The following is a 6000-nucleotide window of genomic DNA, read 5'->3' as shown; positions in this document are numbered from 1 at the left end:
AAAAAAATATGGACAACAATATTTCACATACAGCTCAAATGCAAATGTGACCAATAAAAATTCTAATTATGATTAATGATAGATTGTTTTTCAATTTTGAAAGTCAAAAGTACATAATACGTGAAATGCAAGTAATTTTTGGTATAAAAAAAAACCACTTCACCCTATAATCTGAAAAACTAATTAATTGGGCAGGATGAGAGAAATCAGTGAATCCTTTCAATAAATAATAATTTCATCCTTGTTTAGCAGCAGTAATCTCCATTAATGTTTTTTCTTTGGTGAACAATAAAGACGTATTTTAAAGAGATGAAGTACTGCGTGACGAAAACTATAATCTAAACAAATAGTGAAATAAATATATTTCACAGTATGAAAAGCAAAACTGTTGTCAGCATTATTACAACACCAAGCAATTGTTTTATTTTATTTTATCAAAATAGACAAGAGCTGACAAAAAACTTGAAATAAAACATAAAATTGTATAAAGAAAAGAAAAATGGCAAATGTCTTGGTGTAATGATTGGAATGATGGCTTTGCTACAACTGAATGGTTGGAAAAAATATATATTTTATTGTACACTCTCAGAAATAAAGGTACGCAAACTGTTACTGGGTGGTACCTTTTCAAAAGGTACACATTTGTACTTAAAGGGTCCATATTGGTACCTCAAAATTATATATTAGTACCTAAAAATTTTGAGAGGAACACTTTTGTACATTTTAGGTACTAATATGTTTCGTTTAAAACTAAAGGTTTTAATATGGACCTTTTAGGTACAAATGTGTACCGTTTGAAAAGGTACCACCCCAGTGACAGCTCTCGTACCTTTATTTCTGAGAGTGTATTGTGTTATTTTTTATTATATATTATTATTTTTTATTATTATTATTAAATTATATATATTAGTGCAGGGCAAAAATTAATCCACATCCAAAGATTATTGACATAATATATGTGTGTACTGTATTATGTATTATGTGCAGTATATATGAATACACGCATGCATATATTTGAGAAAATGTAAATAAAATATACATGTATATTCTACTAATTATATATTAATGTAAATATCTATGTAACAATACAGTTTTATATAGTTTATTTAACCCAGTTAAGTCTTAAAAATGCACTTTAGGCTCAATACTACTATCTTGCAAAATAACTAGTAAATATGTACTGTTATCATGGCAAAGACAAAAGAATTTATTATTAGAAATCAGTTATTAAAATGGATATGCTTAAAAATGTGCTGAAAATCGCTGTTAAACAGCACTTGGGAAATACTAGAAAAAAGTATTTGCAATTGCTAAGGCACACAGATTACTTTACTACAGTAAATATCACTGAGCATGCATCATATCAACTAATTCTGAATGCTATTAGCATTCATAATACAGGTAAGATAACAGTGCTTTTCATTAATTTCAGAGATAAATACAAATATTATATTATTTACGTGTATCAATGAACTACATGCCCAAATTAAATTAAATTAAACTTCACAATCTCACAAATCGCATTTTAATACAGTTTTACCAACAGTTTTTAAAGGTGCTGTATGTAAGTTTTTGACTCTTCTAAAGCATAAAAATACCATTATATGTCTGCCGATATTTAAGAAACATGCTAAGTGACCGTGTATTTGTAAAACAATGCTGAAGATAGTTATTCTGCTTGGAAAATGTGTGTTATGTGCCGGAAAGTCTTAGTCTTTGTTTTGGTCATTTAACCCGCCCAACGCCAGTTTAGCCAATTATATTTCAGCACCCCGGGTTACCTTGGTGGATAACAGCGCATTTCATTCATTCAGTCAGGAAGGCTTTCAAAGTGTGCATCTGTGACTGAAAATGCGACCTCCGGTGGACAGTAGCAGACTCGGAAATAAGACGCACATTCAGAGTTCCACATAGTTATTAAGTAGCAATTAATATAAATATTACAAACGTAAACATTCGGTGAGCAGGTTACATTGTATCCATGTGTCCTAACAAGACACCACGTGGTTAGATTTGCAGTGATAAGCAATTTGGCTTTTTGCACCAGACCCAACACTACAGAAATTTAAATACACCCAATCAGAAGCACAGAATATGTGCACTTACTGCACTCCAATGAAATGAATCACTGATATGTGTTGTCTTGCACTGAGTCACAGTTCTAAATTTCTATTTTTAATGGTTTACTTCATATACAATTTTGTTTTTATTTATTTGAAATATGGTTTATTTTATTTTCAAGATCTGAGGTAAACGATCTGCTGCTGCTTTCAGTAATATGACAATAAATGTCATGTAAAATGGCATTCAAACTCACATTATGAGCGTTTAACACTAAATAAAACAGGTGATCATTGTCATATTTTTCTGTTCTTTGGCTGCAAGAAATAAACGGCTTCTATAATATAAATTTCAGGTGTTGGTTAGAACAAAAACTCCTTTTAATATGGAAAATATTCCTTCTATCGTGTGCCGTAGCTTTTATTTAGAAAACGATTTAAATTAGTCTTTAGGCTTAACAGTCAGGCACAATCCTGTTGGTGTCGCTAATCTGGGAACCTGCCCTTGCATGTTTTGAATCAGGTGTGCAAAACCTAGTTCAAACACTGGGTGTCAAACTTATATACTGCATCTTTAAAAATTTTAAACTGACTTAAAAGAGAAATAGCCTTTTTATTTCCAAACATTCCAACTGCACACCGCCCGCAACAAGCCTCGGTCAGATTCATTATGAGCCCTTTTAACTTTCTAATCAAAGATGCAATATTAACAAACAGCTAAACTCCAAATATAATTCTTGACTCTGAGCACAGAGAGGATCAAACATCCTCGCAAATCACAAGACGGATCCATAATCGGATCGCAGACAAAGCACTCTGGACTGGACTGCGGTTTGATCTGCGCTTTCCCCAAATGCTTTTATGGACAGTAATACATCAACGAGACGCTCATTAACGAGCCTGATCCCACTCTCTCCTGCCTTTTTTACCGTAGCCAACTAGCAACCTCAAGCCTTTGCTCTCTAAAGAAAATAGGCTGTTATAATTGGTGCCGCCACATCATACTTTTCCTGTCCAAAGTAATGGGAAGAAAGCAAAGGAAGGGGGAGTGGTGTTAGAAAGAAAGACAGAGAGCTGGAGGTTAATTGTAGGCCACAAGCTGCAGATGGAGGGTCTGATCGATGCTGTCGAGTGACATAATGACATTTTTGTAAGGGTTTGCATACTGCTTCAAGTCTGAGATATCAAATAGCACGTTTATATGGGGCTGATGAGGTTTGAATGCTTGTAACGTTTGGTAAACAGTAGTGAGGCGAAACTTAAACTGGGTTTGATGAGTTTTGAGGACGGTAGCTTACAGACAACTCGTTATTCGAGATGTATCTGATTCCAGGTTAATTGCGTTTGACGATTGAATTATAGACTAAATTGCATTCATGAAGGATTTCTGTGATGTTTTCAGGTTTGAAGATGGTGCACTTTTGGTATCTGAATGTTCTACGAAGGTTTTGGTAATTTTGGACTATTTTGTTTTAAAAATATTATTAGCAGCAAGAAAAATTTACATGAAAAACAAGAAGTGACTGGTGGCTTGGTGAACTGCAGAGAATATGTCCTGGAACAATTTGTGCTCGCCTAAGCCAGATACAATTTAAAGTATTTCATAGAATCGATTTCTCAAAATCCAAGCTTTCCAGGAATTTTTTTCAATATTGATGACATATGTTATGCACCTTAGTTTAATTTAAGTCATATATGGATATTGTGTGCCCTATGTTACAGAACTACTAAATTAATTATTTTACAATTGTGTCTATGGTGTTGCAAGTAAATATAGACCCATCCCCTGATGTGGCCATTTTTGGGCTTCCAAAGATTTGGTGCCAGTTTAAATCTGAACCACTTCATATTTTGGCCTTTACCTTATTATTAGCTAGGTGTTATATTCTACTTCACTGGAAATCAAATAAGCCTCTAACTATATCCCATTTTATAAGGTTGGAAAAGGTTAGATACCTTGGGAAAACTTATTTCTTTAAAAATTGCCCATGCTTTATAACTTATTTTAACTCTCTTAACATCTTGCCTTCCATTTATTAATGCTTTCCTTTTAATTTATTTCCTATGATTAATTTTTTCATTGTTTTTTTACTATTATTATCTTATACGGTTTAATTGTAAATATTTACTTTCACCATTGACGACGTATCTGAACATTTGATTGTGGTTGTTGAATGACTGCATTCAGTTGTTTGTAATTTTTGTACATTTTTATTACTCGTTTCCTTTTTTCCCTCTTAATATTTTTTTGTTTTTTTCCTTATTCTTTTTATATTTATTCTCTTTTGTAAAAAAACAAAACAAAACGTGGCAATTTTTATTGTTATAGTGTTTGTTTTTTCGCAATACAAAATTTGAACATGAAAACAGCAAGTGTTATACATAAAATATATTTTTGCTTGAATTTGCAAATGTTGAGGGATTTGTTTTTATTATTGTGCAAACATGATAGGAATGTTATATTTTTAATGTAAAATAAATAATTACAGTTTTTGATTGTAGTGATTTTAATCAGTGTTGGGTAAAGATTATTACTGTAATTAGATAATTTCTGTATTACTGTCACAATCTCCAGCAATCTAATCCTTGTGGATCGCTGGAGAACTACACACACACACACACACACACACACAAACAAACAAACAAACACACACACACACACACCAAAGAACTGCAACTCCCAGCATGCACCTCACACACACCGGTTCCTGTTTTCCACTGATTGCAAACACACACAGCTGAATGGTCATGGGCTGGTTCAAGGACTATATAAACAGCACGCACACAGACACGCACACACACATGCACGCACACGCACGCGCACACGCGCGCACACACACACAAACAGATTTTTGGTATAAAGACTGGAATAATGGTGCTAAACATCTGTGCTGAGTTTTTTTAAAACTGTTTGGTGAACATTGCTTGCCACCGGAACTATTCTCCTGTTTATGACTACGCTCTGGATTTCCTAGCATGTACCCATTTGCTCCTGTTCTGACCAATGTTTGTCCATCACATAACAATTACAAATTTCATTTTTTTTAAAGTAACTGAATCTGTTACTTGTTTACTTTTTAAGGAAAGTAATGTATGTGTTATGTTAATTTAGCATTTTTTAAGCTTAAGATTAATACACATTGGTTATAACCAACACTGATTATAATATACTACATTTAGGGGGATTTTTAAAAAATATGTTTTGCTCTTAATTTTTTTTCCAGCAAAAAATAAATAAATAAAAATAATAATAAAAATGTTTATCATTTTTTTACTAATGTTTCTATATAGTTATTAAAACATTATTAACTGATAAATGTTTTCAGAAGGTTAGCGGTTTCCAGTTTTATTAATGTTTCCTTTTTAACATTCTGAACTAAGTTTTTTAAACATTGAGACTAATATTGGTGTTGTTAAGATGTTATAAAAATGTTTTGTTAATGTTTCCATTATGTTATGAAAACATAACTTTATCAGTGACCGTTGGAAACCATCTATACTATTAAAGTACCAGTTTTTAACATTACCATTTTTCAACAGAACAGTTTTTGTTCAACAGAAGACAAAAAAGGAAGAGCAAACGATGACAGAATTTAAGTGAACATTCAGTTTGATAACTTTATCATGTGCCAGCGTTTTCATTAAAAAATAATACATTATTAACAAATGTTCAAAAAATTTTATGCAAACATTCTATACTATCATATTGCAAACACTATGAAAATGCTACTTCTGAATGTTCTAAAACAAGGGGTAACAGCTAAATTAAAGAAATGCCACAAGTTAAGAAGAACATTATAAGAACATTAATAGTTAAATAAATTTGATTTATGAATAAATACTCTAAACATTCATAACATTGTCTTAATTATGCAACGTTAAAGTAGATTTATGTCATTTAAAAACAAAAAAAGTTTCTGATATAACATTTTGAGCGCCA

This window comes from Danio aesculapii, chromosome 10 (genome assembly GCF_903798145.1).
Source record: "Danio aesculapii chromosome 10, fDanAes4.1, whole genome shotgun sequence".
Lineage (NCBI taxonomy): Eukaryota > Metazoa > Chordata > Actinopteri > Cypriniformes > Danionidae > Danio > Danio aesculapii.
The sequence above is the reverse complement of the archived record's forward strand: the minus strand, read 5'-3'. Positions refer to the sequence as shown.